A 15,277-nucleotide genomic window follows, 5' to 3' on the forward strand; every position below is an offset into this window, starting at 1 on the left:
CCTCTAGTTATTTGGGACACTAGTCTCCTGGTTTGGTACATGTTGGATCTCCAGTCCTCTCATTTGGGACATTATGCATCTCCGGTCTTATTATTTGAGACATTTGGGATCTTAAGTCCTCTAGTTATTTGGGACACTAGTCTCCTGGTTTGGTACATGTTGGATCTCCAGTCCTCTCATTTGGGACATTATGCATCTCCGGTCTTATTATTTGAGACATTTGGGATCTTAAGTCCTCTAGTTATTTGGGACACTAGTCTCCTGGTTTGGTACATGTTGGATCTCCAGTCCTCTCATTTGGGACATTTTGGATCTCCAGTCCTCTTATTTGAGACATTGTGGATCTCCAGTCCTCTCATTTGAGACATTTTGGACCTTATCTCTTGACTGTAGTTAGGACTTAGGATTAGTTTCTAGGCTCTGGGCGTGAGCTATTTGATCTTTACTCTGTTTATTTAGATTGTTTATTTTGGCTTTTTGGTCCCTTTCTTTGAGACGTTCTGGATCTTGAAACCTCTCATGATGTTTTTGGGTCTCCAGTCCTTTTATTTGGGACATGTTGGATTTTTCTCTATTTGTTTGGGACACTAGTCCCTTGGTTTGGTACATGTTGTGTCTCCAGTCCTCTCAGCTTGTTGTGTATTTAAACCAGTACTAAACTAACCACACTTCTTCTTCTTCACTCATCAGAATTGAAATGTCATTTTCCAAACCTCGTCTAACATGCAGCCATAAAAGATTCATCTGTGACCTACGATTATATGATACCTGATTCCTACTGGTTTTTTTTCTTTGCCAACTTCCTGATGGACGTCACGTCCAAAGGTCGAGCAGGTTTAACCTGGAGTGGACGGGTTTTGGTTTCCTGGTTCACCTACATACATGGTCAGTATTATAATGACCTGAAAGTAAACAATTACTGAATGTTTTAAGTACATCCTGTATGTGTGGGAATGAGATCAGTAACCTCACTCAGACAATGCCAGCTGGTGCAACCACTCCTTAGTAATACACTGTTAAGGGTACTGGACTAGTACGTAGTAGTAGTAGTAGTAGTAGTAGTCTTTATTGTCACTATAAATTGCAACAGGTACAATTACAGTGAAATTAGCCATCATAGTAAACTGAAGGTCGCTGGTTCGAGTCCCATCACAGCCAAGTTGGTACTGCTGGGAACCTCAATTGCTCAATTAAAACCTCAGTGACTTACATGTACAGTATAGGGCCCCTTCTAATTATCTAATTCATGTGTTTTGTTATAAAGGAAATTCTATGCTTCCTACTTTGTAGCAACAGTTTAGGAAAGGTCCTTTCCTGTTCCAGCATGACTCTATGAAGCTCAGTTTAAAGAAACTCCGGTGTCCAGCACAGAGCCTTGACCTCATCCCCACTCAACAGCTCTGGAATGAACCGGAACATCAACATCAGCGCCCAGCCGTACAAATGCTGTTATCTATTGACTGAACTGGCACAAACTCCCACAGTCTAGTGAGAAGCTTCTCAGACGAGCAGCTGTTGTTCTAGCTGAAAAGATCCCACAGAGGTCACTCTGTTTTAATACCATTCATTTTTTAATAGGACGTCCGACAAGCTCACAGTCAGGTGTCCAAATCCCCACAGTGGTGTTCACTTCTACTTTACCACTGTGAAAGTCTAATCAGTAGAGATAGAAAAGCTTCGTAGCTGATAAAGAAACCAGTAATTAAACAGTGGTTATGGTACTGGACTAGTATTCTGAGGGTTGCTGGTTCGAGCCCCACTTTCACCAAGATGGCACTTTTACGCCCTTAAGCAAGGCCCTTGGTCATAATTGTAAGTTGCTTTGGATTTAAAGTATCTGCTGAATGCCACAAATGCCACATATGTAAAATGTAAATGTAAGCCCCACTGCAGCCAGGTTGCTACTGTTGGGCCCTTGAGTAAGGCCCTTAACCCTCAGTCGCTTGAATTTTAGCCAGTAACAATTGTAAGTAGTTTTGGATTCACGCGTCTGCTAAACGCCGTAAACAGACAGGAGTTTTCTCATGTCATTCCAGAGGTTCACAAACTTTTTAAACATTTAAACATCGTTTAATGATATTCTGCACTGTAGAGGGAGAACTTGCAAATCCCTTTCAATCTTTCTTTGAGGTTCATTGTTTTTAAACATTTCAATCATTTTCTCACACATTTGTGGACAAACTGGATCCTCTGATCATCTTTACTCATCAGAGACTCTCAGCCTTTCCTGGATGCTGCTTTTGTACCAAACCATGATTACAATCACCTAACTGAAATCACATAATTCTTTAGATTTTTACCTCATTACTTGCCCTAAATTGCCCTGTCCCAACTTTTTTTGGAATGTGTTGCAGGTCTGAAATGCAGGAATGGATGTTTAATAATAAATGAAATGAAGTTGAGCAGATAAAACATGAAATATCTCAGGTTCATCCTGTCTGACATCAAATAAAAGTCAAAGTGTCAGAGTTCAGAAATCCAGTCGTGATTACGGGTAGCTGTTATGAGTTCCTTTACTGTATTACAGGTCAAACATTTACCTCATACATACACTGTATGGCCAGAAGTATCCGGACACTTTACAGTGAGCTTGTTGGGCATTAATGTGGTGGCACCACCGCCCTCTTTTGTAAGGCAGTGCCAGTCTACAAGATTTTTGAACAAGAAGGCTCGTTTGACAATCAGCATTCTAATTCATCCCAGTGGTTTTCAACATGGTAAAGGTCAGAGATCTGTGTCATTTCTCCACAACAACCAGCTCTTTACTGAGCTGCTTTGTGCATGTTGGAAGAAAGCGAAATGGCCTTCCCCAGTCTGTTGCCACCTATTTGGAGGCATATCTGTTTTACATGATTGATTTTATATATCTGATGGGAACAGGCGTGTGTGAAATATCTGAACTCACCAGTTAGGAAGGTATAGGTGTCCCAATACTTTGTCTATATAGTGTATTAATGTTTATTTGCTGCTTAATGCCAATAATGACTCAGATGTGTTGAACATGACATTAAAACTTAAAATAACTAAATAAATAATATTCCACCTGCTTTAAACATTAACAATAATAATATTTTATTGGTTTAATCACATAAACTAATAATAAGGAATAAACGTGGTTCATGATTTCAGATAAAAGCTCAGTCGACTCTGTGGTGTTACATAATAAGATCAGATCTTAATGGACTAGATTAAAGATATTAATAAACACACTTATCTGACCAACATGTGCATCAGACATCGAGGGTTCAGCAGTACTGATAAGATAATCGATCATTAACTTTAACAGCTAATGCAGAACTTTCCGTTGTTAATTAATGGACACAATCTTATCACATAGTATTGTCTAATATTTCTGCTGCTATATAAACCCACACCGCTACAGGTTTATCAGAATATATTATATATATTTTACGTACTTGACATTTACTCCGTACCGTGTACTAGCCAACACCACACTTGTCTTTGGTCCACTCACTTTGTTAGACTAGACACTGTCTCTCGTATTCATTGTATTGTTGTATGTATCTGCACTGTGTGTATTGTGGTGTTTACACTTGTGTTCTGTGTTGCACCCTGATCCTGGTCCTGGAGGAATGTTGTTTTGTTTCACTATGTACTTATAAATAGCTGAAATGACAATATAGCCTCTTGAACTGTCGTTCCTGGTGCATTCTAGACATCCTGCAACTCTTCTCTAGTGACTTCTGGCTACCTCTATAACTTGTATATAGCTGAAATGACAATAAAGCATTTTGAACTGTTGTTCCTGCTGCTTTCAGGTCATCATGCAACCATTTATTGACTTGTATATAGCTGACGGGACAATAAAGCCTGTCAAACTTGAACTTGAACACAAACGTGACTGGACACAGGGTAGTAACACAGTGTTACTAGCAGTAACACACCCTGAATGGGACACCATACCCCCTTCTCAGACATAGCTAGTCGTGTCTGTATATAGGTGCCCTACTGGTCAATAATGCCACTGGAGAAATGAGCCCTTGATCCTAGCAGTTGAAGGCTAGAGTAATTTACCGCTGTGCCAATCAAGCTTGGTGTTTGTGATTTGTTGAGGCTCTAGATGCAAAGTTTGTTTGGTCTCTGGATTCTCTCTGGAGTCTCTGGAGACACCAGCTCTTCTAGATCCTGGGATTTGGACACAATGTTTGTCTAGACTGAGGGTCTGGAAATGCTGGGGCTCTGGACTTCTAGACTCTGCAGTTGTGACCTAGTTGATGTTGGGAATTGCCTTGAGGTTTATTTGGAAGGTGTTGTGCTTCCAGACTTTGTGTGGGATACACGGTATGGTGAAAAGTATGTGGACACCTGACTACATCCCATGGACATCCCATTTTAAATCAGTGCACATTAATATAGTGTTTAATAAAAAGAGTTCAATTAAGCTTCTTGAACTGTTGTTCCTGCTGCTTTCAGGTCATCCTGCAACTCTTCTCTAGTGACTTTGTGGCTACTTTTTTCATATGTTCATAGTTAAAATGACAATAAAGTCTCTTGAACTGTTGTTCCTGCTGCTATCAGGTCATCCTGCAACTCTTCTACTTTACCGCTGCACCATTTAAGCGCTAAAAAGTTTCCTGTAATGTGTTTGGGATTTGTTGAGGCTCTAGATATAAAATTCGTTTTGGTTTCTGGAATCTCTCCAGGGGGCCAGAGTCTGTAGGGGCACCAGCTCTTCTAGATTTTGGGTTTTGGACACAATGTGTCTATACTGAGGGTCTGGAAATGCTGCTGCTCTAGAATCTAGAATACTCTTGAGGTTCATTTTGGAAGGTGTTATGCTTCCATGAGGATAAAAATAAAGTTCAATATAGCCTCTTGAACTGCTGTTCCTGCTGCTTTCAGGTCATCCTGGAACACTTTTCTAGTCACTGCTGGCCATGCCTTTACCTTGCACATAGTTAAAAGGACAGTAACTATACAGTGTTTCCCACACAAAGTCTGGACACATAACATCTTTCAATGAACCTCAAGAGTATTCTCAACCTCAACTAGTCACAGTTGCATATGTTAGCAGTCCAAGTCATCATGTCCAGGGTCTAGAGCCCCAGCATTTCCAGACCCTCATACTACAACCACAGATACTAGAAGATATAGGGTCAGTACTGATTTTTCATGTTTTCATCGTGAGTCACCACTCTTCTGTTGGTTTTGGTCTTGGGAACCCTAACACGGCATCACTGTTGAACTTATTGCTCCCATCCAACAGGGACGAATTGTCAGAGGGATAATTAGCTGCTTTTGTTTACTCTTGAGTCATGCTAGCAACACAGACACAGTCGATTTGGTCCAGGTCAAATGTACACACAGTGTCTGTGGTAACACTGGTACTTCCAGGTGATTTCATGCTTAATTCATTGTTTGTCAATCCACTAGATTGTTTTGGCCATGTGTGTTTATGTTTGGACTGGTCTTGTTGGGACGTCCAGATTCAGTCTCTTGTTCAATGAGCTCAACTGTCTGACATCTGAATGTGATCAGCATAGCAATGAAGGCTAGGATTACGGCTCCGGATAATTTGGCCTGGTGGAAGCAAGTACATAAAGAAAAGAAGGGGACCAAGAGCAGATCCTTGAGGAACACCTTGTGTTTACCAACTGTAACAGACCAGTCAAGTCAAATTTATTTGTATAGCGCTTTTTACAATGGACATTGTCTCAAAGCAACCAGGACCGACAGACCAGGTGTGAAAGTGGCAAAAAAAACAAAACCTTAAAATTACAGAAGAAACCTTGAGAGGAACCAGACTCAACAGGGACCTCCGTCCTCCTTGGGTGGCCTGGAGATCTGTAACAAACATTGCAAGATATGAGCTAAACCAAGCTAAGGCTGGTCCATTAGTGTTTCATAATTTGCTGTCAGAATCAAAAGCTGCACTGAGGTCGAGCAGAAGAAGAACGTTGATGGCGCCATCGTCTGCGGCACGCGGTGGATCATTTGCATCTCTTAATAGTGCAGATTCAGAGCTATGCTGACAATGGATGCCTGACTGAGTAAAGCTGAAGTTGTGCCGCTACTACCTTTCCTGTTACTTGGGTTTTTGGTCTGTTGGTCTTGAGACAAAGTTGCTTTGAGACAATGTCTATTGTAAAAAGCGCTATATAAATAAAGTTGACTTGACTTGACTTTGAGACGATGTCCATTGTAAAAAGCGCTATTCAAATAAATTTGACTTGACCTGACTTGGACTATGGAGTGGAGATTAGGAAGTTGCCTACAATTCACGAGACTTTGCATTAAGGTCAGGTTTCTTCAGAATAGGTGTGATCATGGCTGGTTTGAGGGCGGAGGCAGACTTAGAGGGACGAGGGGTACTTGGGTAAACGAAGAGAAGGAGGGTTGTGGTACTCCATAGCCACTTTGGGGACAGTGGTGGCCTAGTGGGTTGAGCTTTGGACTATTAACTAAAAGGTTGAGAGTTTGAATCCAAGCTCTGCCATGTAGCCTCCTTTTTGTGGTCTGATGTTCTCCTTTTTGTGGTCTAATGCCCTCCATTTTGAGGTCTGATGTTCTCCTTTGTTCTCCTTTGTGTGGTCTGATGTTCTTCTTTTTGTGGTCTGATGTTCTCCTTTTTGTGGTCTGATGTTCTTTTTGTGGTCTGATGTTCTTCTTTTTGAGGTCTGATGTTCTCCTTTTTGGGCTCTGATGTTCTCTTTTTTGTGGTCTGATGTTCTCTTTTTTGAGGTCTGATGTTCTCTTTTTTGAGGTCTGATGTTCTCCTTTTTGGGCTCTGATGTTCTCTTTTTTGTGGTCTGATGTTCTCTTTTTTTGTGGTCTGATGTTCTCCTTTTTGTGGTCTGATGTTCTCCTTTTTGTGGTCTGATGTTCTCCTTTTTGGGCTCTGATGTTCTTTTTTTTGTGGTCTGATGTTCTCCTTTTTGGGGTCTGATGTTCTCTTTTTTGAGGTCTGATGCGCTCCTTTTTGAAGTTTGATGTTCTCATTTTTGTGGTCTGATCTCCTTTTTGAGGTCTGATGTTCTCTTTTTTGTGGTCTGATCTCCTTTTTGGGGTCTGATGTTCTCCTTTTTGAAGTTTGATGTTCTCATTTTTTGGGGTCTGATCTCTTTTTTGTGGTCTGATCTCCTTTTTGTGGTCTGATGTGCCTCCTTTTTGTGGTCTGATGTTCTCTTTTTTGTGGTCTGATCTCCTTTTTGGGATCTGATGTTCTCCTTTTTGAAGTTTGATGTTCTCATTTTTTGGGGTCTGATGTTCTCCTTTTTGTGGTCTGATGTTCCTCCTTTTTGTGGTCTGATGTTCTCCTTTTTGTGGTCTGATCTCCTTTTTGGGGTCTGATGTTCTCCTTTTTGAAGTTTGATGTTCCTCCTTTTTAAGGTCTGATGCTCTCCTTTTTTAAGCTTGATGTTCCTCCTTTTTGGGGTCTGATGTTCTCCTTTTTGAGGTCTGATGTTCTCCTTTTTGGGGTCTGATGTTCTCCTTTTTGTGGTCTGATGTTCTCCTTTTTGAAGTTTGATGTTCCTCCTTTTTGAGGTCTAATGTTCTCATTTTTGAGGTCTGATGTTCTCCTTTTGGGGGTCTGATGTTCTCATTTTTTGAGGTCTGATGTTCTCCTTTTTGAGGTCTGGTGTCCTCCTTTTTGAGGTCTAATGTTCTTATTTTTGGGGTCTCATGTTCTCATTTTTGGGCTCCGATGTTCTTTTTGGGGTTATGGAACTGGCCACCCTTATTTGAAATGTTGGTCCTGGATTCTGTAAAGTTGCTTTGAGACGATGTCCATTGTAAAAAGCGCTATTCAAATAAATTTGACTTGACCTGACTTGGACTATGGAGTGGAGATTAGGAAGTGGCCTACAATTCACGAGACTTTGCATTAAGGTCAGGTTTCTTCAGAATAGGTGTGATCATGGCTGGTTTGAGGGCGGAGGCAGACTTAGAGGGACGAGGGGTACTTGGGTAAACGAAGAGCAGGAGGGTTGTGGTACTCCATAGCCACTTTGGGGACAGTGGTGGCCTAGTGGGTTGAGCTTTGGACTATTAACTAAAAGGTTGAGAGTTTGAATCCAAGCTCTGCCATGCAGCCACTGTTGGGCCCTTGGGCAAGGCCCTTAACCCTCTCAGCTCCAGGGGCGCTGTACAGTTTGTTCTTATTCTAAAAGAAGTTAAGTAAGGCGTGGTGCTGATCAGAAGTACTTGGATTGACTCGTGGAGGTGATTAAAGGAGTTGGTTTATTGGTTGTTTTAAGAAACGTACCGAGTCTCCCAGACTTTCCCCTGTACTGCCTGTGGCTCAGGCTGATGAGTGCAGTCAAATTAGCCTTATTAGCCAAATTAGACAGCAGCAGTTGTAGTCAAACTTAATGAGGATTATAATGAGGAACTGGGAGGCCATGCGGCACGGCTCGATGGCGCTGACCCATCAGACTTGTAGAACCTTCACACTTATGAAGGAAAGTTTAGGTTCTTTGGAAAGTTCCATCATTCAGTCGACTGTGTGTCGTCGTCGTCGGCCTCTCTCGGTCGTTATTCTCGCGTCGTCAGTTTGTTCAGCGTCATGTGACCTCATCAGCCTGTAGAACCGGTTCCTCCCTGAGGCAGAACAAAGATGTGCAGTAAAAGTGCACTGATGTTATCACACTAGCTCATCTTGATGTTGAACCCAGACTCCCGTGCTGAACCCAAAAGTATGTGGACACCCATTGAATTCATGAGTTTAGCTGTTTCAGCTACGTTTATTGCTAACTGCTGTAAACTATCAATAATATAAGAGGAATGAAGGAATGATGGTCCTACCAAAGCAAAGCACGTCAATAAAGAGGTGAATTTATGAGTTTGGTGTGCGGAAACTTTGGTGACTCAATCCTATTGAGTACCTGTAAGACTAAGGTGTCCATACATCCAGTTTTAAAGCGGACAGACCGGTTTTTTATCTGCCTGTCCACAGTCTGACGCAATGCCCGGACAGACCGGTATCTGTCCTTCTTTGGAAGCTACCGGATGCCTATAATGATCATTACATTCAGTAATGTGATGATTTAATTAATATCACAATTAAATCAATTAAGGTTTTAATTCTGTGTGCTGTAGACACACTCCTTACTTTTTGGGGTCTGATGTCCTCCCTTTTGGGGGTCTGATGTTCTCCTCTTTGGGCTCTGATGTTCTCCTTTTGGGGGTCTGATGTTCTCCTCTTTGGGGTCTAATGTTTTCATTTTTGGGCTCTGATGTTCTCCTTTTTGGGCTCTGATGTTCTCCTTTTGGGGGTCTGATGTTCTCCTCTTTGGGGTCTATTGTTTTCATTTTTGGGGTCTGATGTTCTCCTTTTTGGGGTCTAATGTTCTCCTTTTTGGGGTCTGATGTTCTCCTTTTTGGGGTCTGATGTTCTCCTTTTTGGGCTCTGATGTTCTCCTTTTTGGTCTCTGATGTCTTTTTTTTTGGGCTCTGATGTTTTTTTTGGGCTCTGATGTTCTCCTTTTTGGGCTCTGATGTTCTTCTTTTTGGGCTCTGATGTTCTTCTTTTTGGGCTCTGATGTTCTTCTTTTTGGCTCTGATGTTCTCCTTTTTGGGCTCTCATGTTCTCTTTTTTGGGCTCTGATGTTCTTCTTTTTGGGCTCTGATGTTCTTCTTTTTGGGCTCTGATGTTCTCCTTTTTGGGCTCTGATGTTCTCCTTTTTGGGCTCTGATGTTCTCTTTTTTTGGGCTCTGATGTTCTCCTTTTTGGGCTCTGATGTTCTCCTTTTTGGGCTCTGATGTTCTTCTTTTTGGGCTCTGATGTTCTTCTTTTTGGGCTCTGATGTTCTCCTTTTTGGGCTCTGATGTTCTTTTTGGGCTTTGATGTTCTCTTTTTTGGGCTCTGATGTTCTCTTTTTTGGGCTCTGATGTTCTCCTTTTTGGGCTCTGATGTTCTCCTTTTTGGGCTCTGATGTTCTTCTGTTTGGGCTCTGATGTTCTCTTTTTTTTTGGGCTCTGATGTTCTCTTTTTTGGGCTCTGATGTTCTCCTTTTTGGGCTCTGATGTTCTTCTTTTTGGGCTCTGATGTTCTTCTTTTTGGGCTCTGATGTTCTTCTTTTTGGGCTCTGATGTTCTTCTTTTTGGGCTCTGATGTTCTCCTTTTTGGGCTCTGATGTTCTCCTTTTTGGGCTTTGATGTTCTCTTTTTTGGGCTCTGATGTTCTCCTTTTTGGGCTCTGATGTTCTCCTTTTTGGGCTCTGATGTTCTTCTGTTTGGGCTCTGATGTTCTCCTTTTTGGGCTCTGATGTTCTCCTTTTTGGGCTCTGATGTTCTTCTGTTTGGGCTCTGATGTTCTCCTTTTTGGGCTCTGATGTTCTCTTTTTTGGGCTCTGATCTTTTTGGGCTCTGATGTTCTTCTTTTTGGGCTCTGATGTTCTCTTTTTTGGGCTCTGATGTTCTCCTTTTTGGGCTCTGATGTTCTCCTTTTTGGGCTCTGATGTTCTCCTTTTTTGGGCTCTGATGTTCTCCTTTTTTGGGCTCTGATGTTCTTCTGTTTGGGCTCTGATGTTCTCCTTTTTGGGCTCTGATGTTCTCCTTTTTGGGCTCTGATGTTCTTCTGTTTGGGGTCTGATGTTCTCTTTTTTGGGGTCTGATGTTCTTCTGTTTGGGTCTGATGTTCTCTTTTTTGGGCTCTGATGTTCTTCTGTTTGGGCTCTGATGTTCTCTTTTTTGGGCTCTGATGTTCTTTTGTTTGGGGTTATGGAATTGGCCACCCTTATTTGAAATGAATTTAGACATTGATTTCCAACCAGGCCTTAATGCTCATAAGAAGCACGTCAGAGGGGTAGTGTGGCGTTCAGCCTCTCCTTGATCAGACTGTGGGTTGGCAGCGGATTAATAAATGGGAATTGGAAATGACTAAACTGGGACGTAAATGGGGGAAAATCCAGCAAAAACCTCCAATGAGCAGCACTAGCGCCAGGAAGACAAGAACAAAAACTCCCGGAATAAAATAACAATTATTTATGGTATCTGCATAGCAGTGACAGCGTATAGTCTAGGCAATTGAGGGTTAAGGGCCTTGCTCAGGGACCCAACAGTGGCAACCTGGCAGTGGTGGAGTTTGAACCCACAACCTTCTGATTACTAGTCCAGCACCTTAACCACTTAATTTGTGAATGGTAAAAATGGTAAAATCTTGTACATATCAATTATTTCTAAATAATATCAAAAGATCAAATCCAGTCCGGCCGCTCGGGTGGTGCAGCAGTATAAAGTACACAAGCCTACAACCTCTAAGACCCAGGGTTCCAGTCTGAGAGTTTTACCACCAGGCTGCTGCCGTTTATGATTCAACTATTCAAATCTTATTCAAATGATGGTGGTGTCCACTTCCTCTTTTAATACTGTTCACCTACATTCTCTCTACACTCTCTCTCTTGCTGGCTCTCCATGTGCTGTCAATTGTTTGCGCTCTCCTAGGTTTGCTAGGCTTATGAGGAAAGCGAAATCCGATCCTGCACCCAAAACCAGTTAGTTTACCTTTTATACATGAACTGGGAGAGATTCGTCCACACTGGGGCAGAGAAAACGACCTCAGGACGCTTCATGATACAATCTGGTTTGGGTTTTGTTGGCAGAACGGAATTATTTCATTGGCTTGAAATGATAAAACGTTTATTCAATGCATTTATGACCAATATTAAAAAACTAAATCCAATCTGGATGCTTGGGTGACGCAGCATTTTAAAGTATGCTAGCCTATAACCACTAAGACTTAGGGTTCGAGTCAGTAGTGCTATCGGCCGGTTGAGCATCTACACAGACGTGATTGGCTGTGTTTAATACAAAGGGGGTGGCCAAACAGCCTACCCATTGGAAGGTGCACTTGTCAGTGCTCAAGGGTCAACAGTGGCAACCTGGCTGTGGTGGGGCTTGAACCAGCGACCTTTCCATTACTAGTCAGTACCTTAACCACTAGGCTGTTGGATGTGGTACCAGGACATTACCAGCAGGTCCTTAAACTTTTGTACGTCCTCAAGTGCATCCTGGTGCACCTCTTCTCCCCGTTCACATGATCTCAGAGAGAACAGGATGAGTCTCATCAGTCGACCTTCTTCTGTTGCTCCGAGGTCCAGTTCTGGTGCCGGCCTGCACATTGTAGGTGGTTTGGATGGTGCACTAGAGTTAGAATGGGCTCTTTGACTGGCACGTTTTGTCGTTACGTTTGTCTGTGTAAATCTGTCCCAGATTATTAGAAAACCCTCAATAATACAATAAAATAACAAAAAGGTGAAAGACGTTTGTGTTCTGATCATTTAAATCACAGTTTATTTATGAAGACAATCACACTGTGTGGCAAAAGATATATGGTCACCTGACAATGTGCTTTCTTACTTTTGTGTGTGTGTGTGTGTGTGTGTGTGTGTGTGTGTGTGTGTGTGTGTGTGTGTGTGCGTGCAGTACTTCATTAACTCTGTTTGTGTGTCACATGCCAACAAAAGCATCACGGCTGCCAGGCAACATCCGCCCACCATCACCATGAGAAATTCATACACCTGTACCTGAGAGCAGCCATGTGTATTATTACATTGTCTATAATAATTTTTATTTCATATTTATTATTAACTACAGACAAACAAAAAGTACTTCTATTATTATTATTATTATTACATGATATTATGGTAGGTACAGAGGTGCCGTGTTTTTTACAGCAGGTTTTATATTTACATTAACAAACACAACAACAGCGATAATAATAATAACATCAATAATAATAATTTATATAATAATAATAGTAATAATAACAGTAATAATAACAACAATAAAATTATAACAATAACAAAAAATAATAATAATAAACATTAATAATAATAAGAAAAAGCATTATTAAAAAAATTACATCAATAGTAGTAATAATAATGATAATAATAATAGTAATAATAATGTTAAAAATACAAATAATAATAATAGTAATAATAATGATAATAATAATAAAAAATAATACAAATAATAAAAATACAAATAATAATAATAATAATAATAAAAAAATAATAATAAAAATACAAATAATAATAATAATTATAATGATAATAATAATAATAATAATAATAGTAATAATGATGATAATAATAATAATAATAATAATAATACAAATAATAATAATAATAATAATACAAATAATAATAATAATAATAAAAATACAAATAATAATAATAATAACAATACAAATAATAAAAATACAAATAATAATAAAAATACAAATAATAATAATAAAAATAATAATAAAAATACAAAAAAAAAATAATAATAATAATAATAAAAATAAATTTAAAAAGACCACAACAGCCCCCGTCCCCACCCCCTGTTTGTCTCTCGTATGATATAATGTCCACTCTCTTTCTCTCTCTCTGTGAGATTTGACCTCACTACCTCACTGGACCACATGACCACACGCCGCTCTTGACTTTATTTGCATGCTGTTTTTTCCACCTGCTTTGCATGAGATGGAAAACAGCCACAAATCTGAGAGGCTGCTGGTGTTTATGTGGACGTGATCGCTCGTACCTCCGTCCTCCTCATCCACTTCACATTTATTACTCCTTTAACAAAAGCACCACTGAGACTCTGTGTAAACACCAGCTGATCATCCTCAGCTCAGTTCCTGCTCAACTGGTTTAACTGTAGATCAGTGCAAACACGGAGCGCTGTGTCTGTGGGATCTGAACCCATACCTACCTGTAAAACTATCCCAGTACCACACGTTTTACCGTCACTGTGAACAAAAGTATACGGACACCTGACAGTATCCAAAACCAGACCTTCCATTACAAAGCCTTCCACCTGTTAGCACCTGTAACAACCTTCACTCTTCTAACAGGGATTCCTACAAGATTTCATACTGTGTCTGTGGGAATTTGGGCATCTGATTTGTCAGATCAAGTGTTAATGTTGGACGAGAGGGCCTGTGCACCAGTTCCACAGAACAGACAGAAAAGAACATCCGAACAGAGCAGACAGAACAAAACAGAAACCTACAGACAGAACAGAACAGAAACCTACAGACAGAACAGAACAGTCTACAGTACAGACAGAACAGAACAGTCTACAGTACAGACAGAACAGAACAGTCTACAGACAGAACAGAACAGAACAGAAAAGAGGAACAGAACAACCCTACAGACAGAACAGAACCCTACAGACAGAAAAGAACACCACAACAGAACCCTACAGACAGAAAAGAACAACACAACAGAACCCTACAGACAGAAAAGAACAACACAACAGAACCCTACAGACGGAACAGAACCCTACAGACAGAAAAGAACAACACAACAGAACCCTACAGACAGAAAAGAACAACACAACAGAACCCTACAGACAGAACAGAACCCTACAGACAGAAAAGAACAACACAACAGAACCCTACAGACAGAAAAGAACAACACAACAGAAACCTACAGACAAAACAGAACCCTACAGACAGAACAGAACAGAACGCTACAGACAGAATAGAACCCAACAGAACAGAACCCTACTGAACAGAACCCCACAGAACAGAACCCTACAGAACAGAATGAAAGAATAAAACAGAACAAACCTACAGACAGAACAGCAGAACAGAACAGAAAAGAGGAACAGAACAACCCTACAGACATAACAGAACTCTACAGACAGAACAGAACAGTCTACAGACAGAACAGTATACAGACAGAACAGAACTCTACAGACAGAACAGTATACAGACAGAACTCTACAGAACAGAACTCTACAGAACAGAACTCTACAGAACAGAACAGTCTACAGAACAGAACAGTCTACAGACAGAACAGGACAGTCTATAGAACAGAACAGTATACAGACAGAACATAACTCTACAGAACAGAACAGTCTACAGACAGAACAGGACAGTCTACAGAACAGAACAGTCTACAGACAGAACAGGACAGTCTACAGAACAGAACAGTCTACAGACAGAACAGGACAGTCTACAGAACAGAACAGTATACAGACAGAACAGGACAGTCTACAGAACAGTCTACAGACAGAACAGGACAGTCTACAGAACAGAACAGTCTACAGACAGAACAGGACAGTCTACAGAACAGTCTACAGACAGAACAGGACAGTCTACAGAACAGACTACAGAACAGAAGGACCATGGTTCTTAATCAGAATTTTTTTCTTTGTGCTGATTCTGAATCCGTGGTTTTTCTCTCACTCATCATGTGGCTTTAACAACTGAAGTCAGTATTTAAAGGCGTGTCCACATACTTTTGATCATGTAGTGTATTTGTACTTGAGTAAAGAAGCTGTTCTGAGGTCAGTGTGTGTTTGTAATAACACTTCATGT

General features: G+C 40.7%; 1 protein-coding gene across 1 annotated transcript in view; it reads left to right on the forward strand.

Annotated features, from left to right (window-relative positions):
* The window catches only part of slc44a4 (solute carrier family 44 member 4), a 55,064-nt gene that overhangs the window by 8,402 nt on the left and 31,385 nt on the right, over positions 1–15,277 (forward strand). The window lies entirely within an intron of this gene.

Source organism: Trichomycterus rosablanca, chromosome 1, assembly GCF_030014385.1.
Source record: "Trichomycterus rosablanca isolate fTriRos1 chromosome 1, fTriRos1.hap1, whole genome shotgun sequence".
NCBI lineage: Eukaryota > Metazoa > Chordata > Actinopteri > Siluriformes > Trichomycteridae > Trichomycterus > Trichomycterus rosablanca.